The 16397-nt window shown below is 40.7% G+C and overlaps 1 protein-coding gene across 3 annotated transcripts in view; it reads right to left on the bottom strand.

Annotated features, from left to right (window-relative positions):
• WDR72 (WD repeat domain 72) overlaps positions 1–14052 on the bottom strand; it is a 215291-nt gene extending 201239 nt beyond the window's left edge. The window contains exon 1 of one of the 3 annotated variants that reach the window (XM_032856425.1): positions 13961–14052. The gene's annotated coding sequence lies outside the window, so the exon portion shown is untranslated. Of the gene's footprint in view, positions 1–11728; positions 11792–11985; positions 12068–13960 lie in introns of those variants that run through there. The other 2 variants (XM_032856428.1, XM_032856427.1) reach the window with 2 other exon arrangements.
• Between the last annotated feature and the right edge of the window lie 2345 nt (positions 14053–16397).

The raw sequence follows: 16397 nt of genomic DNA, 5'->3' as shown, positions 1-16397 counted from the left end.
AAACTCTAGAAAGTAATGTGTTCTAGTTGGGAATGCCTTAGCAGGTAAAGTCAATGGTAAAATAACCCAGGGATCAAGGAATGAAGTAAACAGATAATGCAAAATCTCTGAACTCTAAGCACGCATGATCTAGAACCTGTGTAAAACAAACCAGCCAAGAAATCACATTCCTATCACTATACTGACGAAGTTTCCATCATAGCTTAGGCTCTCTCAGCTTTGTGGGTCAAAGGTTTTCACAAAAAATTACCTTCCAACGTCACCTGCTTGCTCATTAAGCTGTAATGAAACAGAGCTAACACAGCCAAATTAATGCCACTTTAATGCCATTGTTCCATTTACAGTCATTGTCAGAGAGTTGAGCATTAGGCTGGTAAAATAAACATGAGAAAGACAACTCGTTTCTTTCCTGGTGACTCCTTCACTTTTATTTATAATCAATCAGTAACAACTTCATGGAATTCCAATCCTCCTGTCTAAAACCTTAGTTTTAGGCTAAACGAAGTAGATTTTTCCCCCTTTAGTTTATTCTATATTTCACTCTCTGAATATTTACAGTCAAACTCTCTTTTTTTAAACCTATGAGTACCTAACATGAACAAAAAGAAATGCTACTGTACTATTAAATAAATTCAACAAATACTTATTGAGAACTATATGTGGTTAAGTGATGGGTTGGACTGCAGAGAACACAAAGAATAGAAAAACACAGTCCTTGACCTCAAAGTATTTATCACTGAGACATCTTATGATTAATTTTAACTAAGTATTTCTGCTATTAGATAGAATAATTTGGGTGTATGTGTCAGTGTGCGAATTCTGAAAACCTATTTCCAATCTTGAGTGGTTTTTTGTTTGTTTTGCTAAATACAATCTGTAAAACTATTTGACTAATATATTTCTTTAAGTTCATTCACTTCATTTTTAGTATCAAATTAACTTATTTAGGAATAAATCAAGTGATTTAGAGTCCCTTTAAAATTATTTTATCACTAATATCCATAAAATCAAGGAGTTTGATGTGCTGGTTAGATTTTTTTTTTCTTTTTTTGCAAGATGCACATGAAAATAGATACTTGTCTATGAACATAAATATTTGCCATGTACTACCTAAACTCATATTGGGAAATATGTCTCCTATCCATTACCATACTGTAGTTTTATCTTCTACCCCTTCAACACCTCACGCTAACCCAGGCAATTATTTACACCCCAATACTGTGAGCTTGGTCTTTCCTTCCAATTAACCAAGAAAATCAAGGCACTTAAACATGAGCTTCCTCTCATCATGTTAACATCTTGCATCTTTTCCTTAGTTTTAGCTAACTTTTCTAAGATACCCATACTAAGCTCCTATAATAACATTTTTTTTCATTTTTTATTTTTTAAAAAAATTTATTTATTTATTTATTTGAGAGAGAGAGAGAACATGAGAGGGGGGAGGGTCAGAGGAAGAAGACTCCCTGCAGAGCAGGGAGCCCCATGCGGAACTCCATCCCGGGACTCCAGGATCATGACCTGAGCCCAAGGCAGTCACTTAACCAACTGAGCCACACAGGCACCCAACATTTTAATCCCTATTCCAATTTTCATCTTCTGTCACCTCAGTTACTCCTTTCATTAACCCTTATTTCTTATATCCTCAACTGGTTTCCTTTTTTCTTGGCCCCTCTGCATTTACTTAATATACACTGAGTTAACAAATATTTATTGAGTGTCTGCTATGTGTCAGAGACTATGTAAGATTCTAGGGATATGACCAAAAAGACAGAGTCACATATCTCAAGATGCTCAAGGGTGTCTGAGGACACAGGCATGTTTGGCATCATCAATAGTGATAATCATCATCAAACGAGTGATATGTAAGGTAAATGCAAGTGTGTTTGTAGAGGAAATACAAGTGGATCTTGAAATCAACCATGGGGAGGATTTCCCCAGGGAAATAACACCTAAGTTCAAATCCTAAATCTTATACACTCGCTGGTTTTGTGCACTGGGCAAGTTCTTAGTTATTTTAAACTTTCCTCACCCATGAAATGGGAATAATACCTACCTTACCTGGTTGTAGTGAGACTAAGGGGACAGCATTCGCCCAGCGCTGAGGCTCTAGAATTAGTCAGCCTAGATTTGAATGCTGGCTCTACTACCGTTATGTCCTCGGGTAAGCTACTTTACACCTGTTTGTATTGGAGTCTTCACCAGTAAAATGAAAATAATAATATCAATCTAATAGGGTTGATATGAGGAATGCCCGGGTGGCTCAGTTGGTTAATCCTCTGCCTTTGGCTCAGGTCATTACCCTGGGGTCCTGAGATCGAGCCCTGAATCAGGCTCCCTGCTCCTTGGGGGGACTGCTTCTCCCTCTCCCTCTCCCTCTGCCTGCTGCTCTCCCTGCTTCTGCTTGCTCGCTCTCTCGCTCTCTCTCTCTCTCTCTCTGTCAAGTAAATAAATAAAATCTTTAAAAATAAATAAATAAATAATAGGGTTGATATGAGAGTAAAATGGGATGATCCATGGAAATCATTACATTCCATTGTAAGCATTCAATATATGTTAGCTGCTATTATTAATAGACTTTTTCCAATCTCAAAATCTGTGTGTAAATCCTGCTAAGTAAATAGTAAAATGATAAGCAAAATCCTTGTCATTTATAATCCTTTATTTTATTATTCATAATTTACGGTAAATTCCATCTAGTAAGTGAACTAAGCAGGAAAGATGAAGATAAAACTCTAAAGGTACCAAATTGTCAAAGTAGAACAAAATCTATCATCTTTCCATCCATTATAGGTTGAATTGAGCCCACCCCAACATTTACACATTGAAGTACATAATCCCTAGTACCTCAGAATATGACCTTATTTGGAAACGGGGTCATTACAGATATAATTAATTAAGTGAAGAATCAGGTCATACTGGATTAGGGTGGAGCCAGAATCCATTAAGACTGGCATCCATAACACTAGGACCTTTGGTGACAGACACAGGGAGAGAGACGTGAAGATGAGTGCAGAAATGGGGTGATACTTCTACAAGCTAAGGAATGGCAATGATTGCCAGCAAACCACCAGCAGCTAGTGTGGAGGTCTTAAGTGAGGAGATTCTTCCTCACAGCCCTCAGAAGGAAAAAACCCTGCTGACACCTTATTTCAGACACTCAGCCTCTTAAACTGTGAGATAATAAATTTCTGTCACTTAAACCACTTAATTTGTGGTACTGTGTTATGACTGTCCTAGCAACTAATATACCATCTGACTGATAGATTTTGTTTCTTTTCTTTTCTTTTTTTTTAGGATTTTATTTATTTATTTGAGAGAGAGAGAGAGAGGATAGCACAGCAAGGGTAGGAGCAGAGGGAGATGGAGAAGCAGGCTCTCTGCTGAGCAGAGAGCTGACATGGGGCTCGATCCCAGGACCCCAAGATCATGACCTGAACCAAAGGCAGACGCTTAACCAACTGAGCCATCCAGGAGCCCCCGCTTTTGTTTCTTTCAAGTCAAAACATAGATCTTAACAATACATGTAATAATTCATAACAATACATGCAACTATTCTCTTAAACTCTTAAACTTACACACAACTATTCTCTTAAACTCTTAAATTTCAGTCTAAATCACATAATTGGTCATACACCAAATTTTCTTTTCTAATTCTTTTATAAGAATTAGAAAAGGATCACCTTTCGATCCATATTATAGGTTCCCTGAGAAAGTCATATATTCATTTTATTCATTCCACAGGTATTTACTGAAAGCCCAAATAAATTTAAAAAGAAAAAAAAAACACAGATTCCTGACCTCTAAGAATTCACAACATATGAGTCGAGTCATACGCATGTAAATAACTGATGCAAAGTTTGCTGGGACATGTATTCCCCAGGTACAAGACCAAACCACACCTTAATCCCATAGCAGTCGATGGCAAAGAGTTCTCTCTTGGAAAAACTGTGTGTTTTCCTGCAGGCCAGTTGCCTCCTTCTTTGGTCCTGATATTTACTTTACTTCTCCCAACTTTAGTACAAGCAGACATCGGAAGTCAGTCCACTGCCATTATGACGATCCTTTCGTCCCAGAAAAACAGATGGAAGGCACTTCCACCGGCAGGAACATGAGCTTTGTAGTTGAGTCCAGTTTGGAGAAGTCTCCCTAAGGCCCAAGATTCTGGTGTTTTTTGACTTTGCCCACAAAACAAGAATGCCTCAGCTAGGGAAGATTGCAAACCCATCCTTTTGCATTCCAGAATCCCAGCAGAAGCTCAGGCAAAACAGAATGACATCAACAAGGCTTAGGATGGATAGATGGATGGATAGATTTTTTAAAAAGGCTTACGAATGCAGAATTCCATGGTGGTTTGGAAAGAGTGGTAGAGGAGGGACACAAGTTGAGGCTCAAAATACAAAGGGACTTTGGCTTTATTGAAAAATTCAGTTTTTAAAAACAGATATTTCCTGGGACTCCCAACCCATTCTAGCATTAATTCAAGACACAGGAGGTGAGCCATTTGCAGCCAGTCTTCTCATTTTTGAAGATTTTCTGTCACACTCACCACTGATGTTATTAGGATAAGGAGGCCTGGTGAATCTAAGTCCCTAGGCTAGGATTACATCACTGAATCTGTCTGACTGCAAGGCCCATCTCACTTCTCACAGGGTTTGAGAGTGAGCTGACACACAAAGGCACCACTACTTACTGATGGTTTAGTTTATGGCTTCTGTTAATGACAAACCAGTCCTCCTATTTTTTTTTTTTTAAGACAAAACAAAACAAAAACAACTTAGGTTCAACCACAGGAGTGGTTAAGGGGCCAAATCACTCCTTAATCCAAAGGTAAATACATGAGTACAGTTTCTCTGCTTAATCTGAAAAACCTATTCATTACATGTGTGGGGGTACATGCACAGGCAAGCATGTTTTCTAAGCATGAGGACTTAATACAAAAACAAAATAAAAGCCCACTGTAACCCTGGTATCATGGAAAAGGACTCTTGTACACAGTGAGATTGCCATTCTGCAATGATTTCAATGCAGTGTATGTTAAAAGAAGTAGCTGAGGGAGACAGGGAAGAGCTAGGCTGGATCTCCATGCAGCTACAGCACTTTCCAACCTCTGCTTACTCTAAAAAAAATTCCTTGGCAAGGGGGATTCCTCTCGGTCTCTGCTCTGCTGGGTTTTTACTGACCAAAGAAGACACTGTCCAGGGGTATCAAGAAATTCTGTCCCTAGGCCATAAATAAATGCCCAACTCCTATAGTTCATGGGTGTATGAGAGCCCAAGAGGCCTGGAATCGATCCAACCTATTTTAACTAGCAAGAAACTACCTAGTAATACCTTGTTTGTATTTCTTGGAGGAGGGACACCAGAAACACTTATTTCATTCTACACAATAATTCACCACAATCAGAGGGAGCACAGCAAGGGCAACACCATCTCCCAGCTGCTGATTACATCAAAGGCTTGCAGCACAAATTCAATTTTATGATGTTAATCTCAGCCTGCCACTCAGAAATTTTCTCTGAGGGATATGATTTTTCTCTGGATTTCATTTTAAGAATGATTTTTTTTTCGTCCGCAATCAATAAAGATATGTTTTCATCAAAAGACTCTATCTTGGTAGAATTCAATTGGCTATTTCAATCCCTTTTGGTGACACAATATTAATTAAAATAGTTTATGTTGCACTTCAACTGGAAAAAGAGGCAGTGAAAATAGCAGCTACTCAGAACACATGTTCTATACACATCAACATAGAGGGCAGAAAATAATTTTCTCTTTCTCCAGGCGACACACATTAGCTATTCAAGAGAGTTGCACAGACTTGGTTTATCTCTGTGATCTCACTGGAAAAAAAAAAAAAAATTGAAACTCTTCCTGTTTGCATTTTTTGTTCAAAAGGAAATCAAAATACACATGAAAATGTTGCTTCACATGCACACCTTTCATTACCTCAAGTAGTAGAAAAATAAGTGTCTGTATGCCCATGTGGAATGATGGGTTACTAGGAATCACAGTCACTGTTTCTCCTAACTAAAAACAAATACATAAATAAAAATATAAATAAATACAATGCTATGAACATTTACTTTTATTTTCAATTTCTAAATAATGATCACAGCTGAGTGCATTGTATTTCTCAAAAATAAACATACAGAATTAGCATAAATATTTTCACATTTAAAAAAGAAAGGAAAATTATGAAATGGGTTATAGAAAATAAATGAACTATTTTGACAGTAGTTTTGCAAGTGGCGGTTAGTTCACTTAACAAATATTTATGAAACACCTACTGGTCACCACTTGAGACTGTGGACAGACCATGGAACCTCCATCACCATAGATTGAGTAGGGCATATTCACAGGCATATTCCCTTTCACAGGAAAGGCTAAAGTTAACCCTGTCTGGGGAAGGAATCCAGGAAGGCTTCTCAAAGAGAAGTTCAATTACTGAAATATTCAGCTGGTAATTTACATCCATAGTTTAGTAATTTTTTAAAAAGGAAGCTTAGTATCTAACCAGCTTTCTCTAAACCAAATCTTCTCACCTTCATACTCTTGAAATCACCAATCCATTATACTTAACCTAGAGAGTGGATATACTGATACTCCAAGGAGTCTAAGGATTTCAGAGGACTTTGGGTAGATCTCACTCAATCATTTCTGTAAAAAAAGATCTTTATCCATCATGCTCTTAATCTGGATGTCTCATCCAAAGAGAGAAAAGCATCAAATTAAGGAACAGAGTAGAAATCTATAGAAATGAAAGTCCCTATTTTGTGACCTAAAAACAACAAAAACAAAGGTAAGTTCACTCGGTTAAAAGCAGGGAGTGGACAAGAGTTTGGATTTGCTTAGACACTTGAACAATAATGATAAGGCCTAGACAGACTACATTGTTCACCAAAGAGTGTATATAGATGTGTATGTATACCAATGTTGGAAAAAACATTGATTAAAAAAGAAAAAGCATCTAGCAACATCAGCAGCACCATGGGACTTAATAAAATGCAGATTCCTGGGCCTCGGGATGAATGTAATACATCAGAATCTCTAAGGCACAGGGTCCAGAAATTTGAAATTTTTTAAAGATTTTATTTATTTTAGAGAGAGAGAGCACGCACAAGCATGAGCAGGAGAGGGCAGCAGGGGAAAGGGAGAAGGAGACTCCCTGCTGAACAGAGAGCCCCATGTGGGGCTGGATCCCAGAACCCTGGGATCATGACCTAGGCCAAAGGCAGACCTTCCTTAACCGAGCCACCCAGGCACCGCCCAGAAATTCACATTTTAACTAGCTCTCCAACATGTTTTTATTATACTTGAGGCTAAGGATCTTGAATCAAACTCAGCATTCTGCATGCAGAGCACAGATAATGAAATACTGAAAATAACCAATGAATTAAAGTAATATTCGTTAAATGAATGACCAGAAACAACAATTCCCTCAAAAAGGTCTTATTTAGGGCCTAGTCTGCTTGGCCTAGACAGAATGCCAGTCCCTGGCCTGATATAGGCCTTCCATAGCAAACAGGCTTGGCCTGTGCCTGACAACTATTTTTCCCTATAATGACTGAAAGTACTTAAATTCTTTTGTTGTCTAAATGGCTTGTGGAAATTTTCCCTGCTTTGCCAGGCTTTGCAACAAAATAGCCTCAGGTTTTCCTTTTGAAAGGGTCTAAATGGGTTCACTCTAGATATTCAATTGTTCAGCAAATTTGTACTTTTGCAAGAGGGATAACTCATGCATGATCAACTTGGATTTTGAACCAAAGTCTACCAAATTTAAAAGGATTTTAAAGCTAACAATACCAAGGAAAAGTCACAGGAGAACAAAATCCTAGAAAGAATTTCTCTCAAAATGATCAGTTTGCATTTTGGTACTCCTAAATAAATAACAAACTTTCAAAATCCCCTCCCCATGTAAATTTTTGTTAAGATGCATTGCAATAGCTTAGAGGGAAATAATGAGCCTCAAGGAAGGGCTAAATAACACGCATGGTCAGAGATCCTATCCTGTAAATGTAGGAATGCTAACCTTTGCCAGCAAAGAACTCTCAGTGGGCAAAACTCCTTTTACAGAGCCAGACCCTTAAAGTAGGCTAGCAACACAGATTGGTGTGATGAAGGGAAAGCCTGCAGTGGTTGGGGAATGGGTTAGTGAGGGGTAGTGGAAGTACACAGAACTTCATACTTTATTCTGAACAGTAAGCACAGTTAGAATATGCGTGAAAGTCATAAATCCCATCTACACTCAACGCTAGATTAGTATTTTCTAGAGAATGAGATGGTGGATAGAACCATAGTGATTGACTGTCACCTGTACATCAGACAGGCTTATGTTTTATAGACAACTAAGTCTTCCAACAAAGTTGTAAGATAGACACCCTGTAGGAGAGACTTGAAGATTAAATCAGTGCCCGATTGTGTAAAACAATACATGATTTTCATCTCACATTTGAGAAAAGCTCAGAGAGACAAAATAATTTACCAGTGTCCTGTAGCCAGGAGAGGATGGGGCAACATGGGAATAGTGTGCCATGATTTGTGTTTGTCATGCTCTCTCACCCTGTCCTACTTTCAAACACAATTTTCCCTTGGCCCAAAAAACTCTTTCTCAGCATTTCTACCTGGCAAACTTGCACAAAACTGGACTCTTCCAAACTGGAACTAAATTTTAACTTCTTTGAGCATCCTCTGGCTGCTTTTTAGCATGCCTCTTCCCCCAGCATTCCCTTTTCCACCTTTATCAGACCATTTATTACTCTGCTACAATTACTGCAGTGTCTCTTACCCTAAGCTATATTGTGAATGCTTGGAAGGCAGAAAACTGTCTTTTTCCCCCCCTGCAATCTACTTGGCAGGAAGCTTTACATATAACACGAGATCAAAAAAATGTCAAAGGGGAGGTCAAAGAATTAATGTTATTTGTTAGGAATGAATGTGATAAGGATTCAAGAGTTGTCCCTCTTTTCTCCCTTTGTTCCCCCCAAGACAAGTCAGTGTGTAAATGATCATCTTGTATAACTCTAAAGCCTGTACAAAAAGCAAAAGGCAGATGTACAAAAATATTCGTGACTATAGATGTTCATTCCAACTTCTACCCAAAGCAGCCTAAAACCACATCAGTTTTCTGGGCCCTCACGACTCACTACTGACTCAGAGAAAACATACAGTCAACTAACTTGAGGCTGACTGGTTCAATTAATTATGACTCCCTCACCCTAAATACTTTCTTACTTGTTAAACACCCATGCATAGGACTTCATATTTTCCCAGGTTAAATTTCATCTCATTAAAAAAAAAAAAAAGAAAAAAAGAAAGAAAGAGGAGGGGGAGTCAGTGTTTAAAAAAAAAAAAGTAATATCATTTATTGACTCTTAAATTATAGACACTTTGCTACTTCTATGATATGCATCACTTCATCTGTTCTTCATAATGACCCAAGCCTTATTATTATTTTTACTCTAAACATGAAGAAAACGAGGCTTGGAGAACAGAAGTAGCTTGCTCAAGATCAGAGCTAGAAAACAGAAACAGATAAATCAGTCTCCAAAACTCATGCCCTTGGCCACTATACTACACTGCTCAAGTGGGGCAGGCAGTGTGCCTAGCAGATTAGGACACTTTCTGGAAATGTAAGTAAACTCTAGAAGAGATACTCCTCTAAGAACAGTGATACCTTGCTCTAAGAATGAGGATTTGCCTTTTACAGAAGAGATCAGAGACCTGAATGTCTTTTAAGACTAAAAACAATCTTATTTGGAAGATAACAGTGATACACATATGGGGTTTGATGAGACCCCAGAGTTAATTTGAGAGTCTGCCAGGACTTCAGAGATGATCTGGTGCTAGAAATCAGTGCACATTCTTTCATTCCTGATCCCTATTTATCCCTGCCTCCAATTTAGTCTAGAGCAGAACTGAATCTAAAAATGTTAACAACTGGGAAATTACAACTATACATTCAGAATGGTGTTCCAGAGATGTCCTTTATAATGCACTGATGAAATTACTAGTAAGAGATGCCATATATTGTGAGTAACATTAAATAAGAGAAAGAATAGTGAGTTGTCAAGCCATGAAGATAGCTGAATGTAGCAATCTCGAAATCTTGAAATATTTGTAATACCATTATTTTCAAGGTTCCACGATATTATTTCATAACCTAAATACACTTTCATTCCAGTCTGCCCCTATAAACTGGAACTTCAGATTTCTAAAGTATTCACTCTGTTGGATGGAGATTGTTTAATGTAAGATTTTCCATACAGGGAGAGGCTTAACAGCATATTTTTACTGACAAAATAATTATAGCTTAAAAATATATTTCCCAACAGGAGGTAAAAATAATGGAACTCAACACACAATCCCAATTTTTGTGGTTTGAAAAAATAATAATTACTTTACTAGATCACTTCAGGGACAGTTTCCTTTTCTCCTCCAGCCCTTTGTATTCTTTACAGAAAACACCATTGGTGCATTTTAATACTGAAGGAACTAGAGGGCAAAGGAACAAGGAGTCAGTCACAAGACCAAATTAACCACAAGTACTTGCATGACGCATGTGGTTGCTTTCTTCTCCCCTGGTGTTTAGGTGGTAAGAATTAAGGAGAGTGGAGAGTTAGTGAGTGCATTATGTTTTGGGAGGAAAGGTGGGGAGGGTGGGGGCTGGGAATTGTAGGTAGGGATGGAGGGGTAAGGAGTGTGAAAGGAAAAAAACTTTCTAACCCTTTCTTCAGGTACCTCGTCTCCAAAAGGTGACCTTGAACTCATTTAGAATAAAACTGGGAGGGGAAGGAAGAAAAGTCCACGCTGCGGTACCACAGTGTTCTGTTTGCCTTTAGTTAACTGTTTAGAAATGCATACAAAAATGCTACAATGAATGCTATAATGCTATAATGAATCAGGAGGGCGCAATGAGGAAGCACCTGTCCCTAAAGGGAGTATTCCTACTACTTCAACTTTTCCAGATTTTTGTCAGTGCAGATACCTTCCTTCGCCCCTTTATTTTCCTGCCCCTTGTCCAACTCTACAAGTGGCATAGTCTTGTGCCTGCAGTCTTTACTACTAGCTCAGCAGTAGGTACATAGCAAGGAAGTTTTCGACGGATGCCCGGCTCCCGGTAGCCTCCAAGGGGTCGTTCCGGCGCTGGCTCGCGTCTACCGGCTTTCCCCCAGATCCCAGATTCGGGTTTTTTTGTTTGTTTTGTGTTCTGTGTTTTGTTTTTTGTTTGTTTGTTTGTTTGTTTTAAATTGCTCCGACCAACTGCTGTTCCATAGAAGTCCGACTTACAAGTCCCAAGAAACTCTCAGTAGTGAATGGTGGGCCCCTACAGGTCTCTGGGAGCAGACGTCTCTCCCAGGGCCACTTGTACAAGTAAGGCCCTCACCAAACTTCCCGCCTCCCCTGTTCTCCTACACAAACACAAACACACACACAAACACACACACCCGAAAGGACCAATCTGACAGTTGCGTGGCTTCGGTCACTACTGGTGCGCCATCTGGACGGAAGTTTGAACAGAGAATTTTCCACGTGCAAGAACTTGGAGCAAAAGAGGTTTTAGCAACTTCGCGCGCTCACCTTCCTTCCCAGCCCTTCAGAGGATCCAAGCTCACGTCGCGCGGACTCTTAGGGCGGGAAGCCTGGCGGCAGCACAACCCCACAACAGAAGTCAGACACCCACCGCCTAGGACAAGGGAGCCTGAGCCGAGCCCGGGGGACGCCCAACCTACCGGAGCCGCCGGGTGGCGAAGCCGCAGGTGTCGGGGTAGCCAGGTAGCCGAGCGGTGGAACAGCGGGGCGGCCCCGGAGACTGCCCGGCCCCGCCCAGGCCCCGCCCAGGCCCCGCCCAGGCTCCGGCCCCGCCCCGACCCCCGGGCCCCCGCCCTGCTCCCGCCGGGCTCCGGATCCCTCCGGCCGCGGCTGCCCCGGCTGCCCCGCCAAGCGCCGCGCTCCCGCCTCATGGTCCCGCCGCCCCTCCCCGTCTCACTGGCGGCGGCGGCTGGAACAGGCCCGCCCGCAGCCTCGGACGGGCCCAGTCCTTCCAGGGCTGGAAGGAGTTCAGCTGAAGCGAGGAAAATCAAGGTAGGTCACGTGCCGTGGACCCTGAGCCCCTGCCCTGGCCGGGACTGGGAGCCGCAAGACTTTTGAGGAGCGGTAAGAGGAAGTCCCCTCCCAGCAGGGGAGAGACAGTCCAGGTATCGAGAATGGGGGGAAAATCCACTTTTTCATTGAAAATCAGCAGTTAAACATGAAACCATCATTCTAACCTGCTGTGAGTGGACCAAGTACCGCAACTGACTGGATGGTTTAGAAAAATGGGAGGGGTGTTTTGTTTTTCTGAGGTGTCTCCGTCATTTGATTTTCCTTACGAAATCCCGTGGATTCTAAGATTCCTGGAAGCAGGTGGGGAGAGATTTTGGACACACTCCCCTTTTCACTGTTACTGGCTTCCCAAGAACCAAGACGATTTCTTGAGACCACAGGTGGTAGGCCTCCTCTGAGGGCAAACTGCACATTCCCTGGATCTTCCTGTGTGAAGCCCCTGGGCCGGGGACGGTCCTCTCCCCTCCATCATCTGTGCCCGGTTGGTTCCTGTTCGTGGTTCATCTGGAGTGTCCCTTCCCGCGTGCAGGTTAGGTGTTCCTGCAGTTCCTTCCCAAGACACCTCACTTCAGCTGTCATAACACGTGTCCCAACTTACTGGGATTGTTGGTTGTGTTGGCCTCCCCTGCTTGACTGTAAGCTCCATAAAGATGGGGACGGTCGGTGGCGGCAGGAAAGGCGGTATGGTAAATACATAATAAGTAAGTCAGAGGCAAATACTGTTTGCTTTCACTTGTACGTGGAATCTTAAAAACCAACGAACAAACATAAACGAACAGGTCATAGATACAGGAAACTGTTGGTTACCAGAGCAGGGAGGGATTAGGTGTTGAAAGAAATAGATGAAGGGGATTTAAAGGTACAAACTTGCGTTACAAAATTAATAAGTCGTGGGGATGTAATGTGCCCCATTGAGAATATAGTCCATAATATTGCAGTAACTGTGTATGATGCACTTGGTGACTGGACTTGTGGACATCATTTTGTAATGTATAAAAATATCAAATCACTGTATGTACACCTGAAGCTAATAAGACACTAGTATGGCAATTATACTTTAATTTTTTGAAATAAATAAATATTGGGGGCCGATGACATGCATCTAACAGTTGAATGTTAAGGTAACCTCAGACCCCAGTTCTTCTTCTTCTTCTTTTTTTTTTTTTTTTAATTTTATGTATTTATTTGACAGAGATCACAAGTAGGCAGAGAGACAGGCAGAGAGAGGAGGAAGCAGGCTCCCTGCCAAGCAGGGAGCCTGATGCGGGGCTGGATCCCAGGACCCTGGGATCATGACCTGAACCGAAGGCAGAGGCTTTAACCCACTGAGCCACCCAGGCGCCCCCAGACCCTAGTTCTTAAACTTTTCTTCCCTATCCTTATCTTCTAAGTCTGCAGGATTTTACTTCAGAGTTAATATCCCCATCCTTATCACTATCCATGAGTCTTCATTTTCTCTCTTGAACGGAACCTTCTCTAGTCTTCATAGAAGTGCAGGTATGGTTCCTCTTATCAGCTCTGCTGTAACTAGCTCAGTGGTTTTAAAAGGCCCTCAACCATGCTAAGTCTCAAATAAGGGCCCTTGATATTTTTTAGGACCTGTGAAAATGGAAAAAAAAAAAAGGAAAAAATAACTTTAAAGTAAATAAAGTTTTAAGAATATATAATACTAATTTATTGATCTTCAGGCCAATGTCGTCATTGACAGTGTTGAAATTCCCCAAATCTGTAATCCTGGAAAAAAGTACAAGTACCCTTCCCCACGTCTTTATTTTCCAGAAAATGGGAGATGATGGTTTACTGCAAAAACTCTTCCTTTCCCAGTGACTTTTAAGACTTACCTTACTGATAAGACTTACCTTGTTTATCTATGACAAGGCTGGACGCAGGTCCTCCAAATTCCCATTCTTTGCATTGCAAGTGATTTGCTGAACTGTTTGTGTTCACTAACCAGTCTGGGCAAACTACCTACTACCTTGACTTGATCAAGTTTCGGTTAGTCTTCTGTTTTTCTCCCAGGCCCAAACTTTGACCTACTCTCAGCCTGAACCAGCATAAAATCCTGCTTACCAGCTTGAAAATACACTGACTTCTGGGTAAAACTTTCTGTTTTTCACTGCAAGATCATGCCACTCTGGCTCATCCCACTTCCCCACTTCCTGTTCTTTCCAGCATTATTCATCCCTCTCTTCAGAGAACAAAAAAGACATTTTTCATCTAACTTTTGAAAGGCTTGCCAATCTAAGGGTTAAAGCATTCTCCCTATTGCAATTGTCCCTATAATGTCATTTTGGATGAAGTCTCCTTACCTCAGTCTAATTTTTTATTTGATCTTGTAAAATACAATTTTTAATATTGTTTATGAAGAAAGGGGTCCTGAAAGTAAAAGTGCCCTTCCTTAGGTTTCTGTCTGTAGAATGGAGAAGTTGGATTAGATAGACCAAGATCTTTTTTGGCCCCAGAACTAATGAATTCAGAAGCAGAATTTTTTTTTTTTTTTTAAGATTTTATTTATTTATTTGTCAGAGACAGAGGGAGAGAGAGCAAGCGAGCACAGGCAGACAGAGAGGCAGGCAGAGGCAGAGGGAGAAGCAGGCTCCCTGCCGAGCAAGGAGCCTGATGTGGGACTCGATCCCAGGACGCTGGGATCATGACCTGAGCTGAAGGCAGCCGCTCAACCAACTGAGCCACCCAGGCGTCCCAGAAGCAGAATTTCTTAAAAAAAAAAAAAAAAAAAAAAAAAGTAAGTCAGGCCTTATAGAATCAGCAGGAAGAAAAAGCTGTCAGCTGAGAGCCATACTGAGGACTTAAGGTATTTTCTTCGGCTAGCCTGATATTGTTGTTTCTTTTTAGCTGAATTTTAATGTCTCAGTCCTCTTCCCCTTTTAATTAACTGTTTGACCACCAAAAACATTTAAATTTGTGCCCTAGAAGATTTTTGTGCCCTCAGAAAAGTGAGAATTACAAAATTCCCTTTTCTCCTACCACATCAATAAGAATAGCCAGGCACTGATGTCTGTTAATCTTTATACTGTAGGATTTAGGTGTTTGAATGAAAGGACAAATATTTCATTTACAGTTGAAATGTGTTTCTTTGGTAATAAGATGCTATCTAGTGCAACACTCTCTCCTTTTTAAGCACTGAAAGATTTTTTACTAGGTAAAATGAATGTCCCTGGTGGGTCCGTGGTAATTTAACTTCAGATCAGAATAGATTCTCTGACATATTATAATATGAATATGAATATAAATAGAAAGAATGTGTAAAGAAATTGGTTTGGCTAATTCTGTGAAATAATAAAAAATACCTGTGATGGCTTTTATACATGTTTGAAACTTCTACGATATTCCTCTCTTTGGTGGATCCTAATTACCCTCCCCTTGAGTTTTAGCTGTATTTAGTGACTGGCTTCTAACAAATAGAATGTGCTAGGAATGATGGAGAGTAAATGTCAAATGTAAATCACAAAATGACATTGTAATTTTCACCTTATTCCCGCAGTCCCTTGGATCACTTTCTGGAAGAAGCCAGCTAACATTTTGTTAGGATATCCAAGCAACTCTATAGAAAGATCCATGTGGTTAAGGACTAAGGTCTTCTGCGAATAGCCATTGAAGAGCTGAAGCCATTTTTAGAGTTAGCATCTTTAGATCAGGCATTTATTTATAGTTGCGTGATTTTTTTTCATTATAATGTGTACATCTTCCAAAACCATTTGATAGCCTAAACTATGTGAACATTTGTGTTTCTTACCTATCTAGTATTTGCTCCTATTTCCTATGTTTGGAGAATACCACCCTCCTTATGAGGCAGAGCCTATGTCTTTCTTTTTCTTTCTTTCTTTTTTTTTTTTTTTTTTAGATTTTATTTATTTATTTCAGACAGATGGAGAGAGAGAGAGAGCACCAGCGGGGGAGAAGGCAGAGAGAGAAGCAGGCTCCTGGCTGAGCAGGGAACCCAATGTGGGGCTCTATCCCAGAACGCTGGGATCATGAGCTCAGCTGAAGGCAGACACTTAACTGACTGAGCCACCCAGGTGCCCTGAGCCTATGTCTTTCTGAAGAAGCTGTAAAACAGGGCCATTCCATACCATTTGGTTCTCCATTATACATTGGCATGGACACATGGCTTTGGCTGGGCCAGGCAGATTCATGGCCCAGACAAGATACATCCTGATGCAGGAGGTGGCAGCAGGGCAGGGCTTTTCACAGCAGCATCCAGTGACCAGCGATGCAGTCATCAAGGTCTGTGCCTAGTGCTGGTGGCAGTGATGCCTTCATGGGAAAGTGCTGCAG

Source organism: Lontra canadensis, unplaced genomic scaffold (assembly GCF_010015895.1).
Source record: "Lontra canadensis isolate GAN:19392208 unplaced genomic scaffold, GSC_riverotter_1.0 scaffold12, whole genome shotgun sequence".
Lineage (NCBI taxonomy): Eukaryota > Metazoa > Chordata > Mammalia > Carnivora > Mustelidae > Lontra > Lontra canadensis.
The sequence above is the reverse complement of the archived record's forward strand: the minus strand, read 5'-3'. Positions and strand labels throughout refer to the sequence as shown.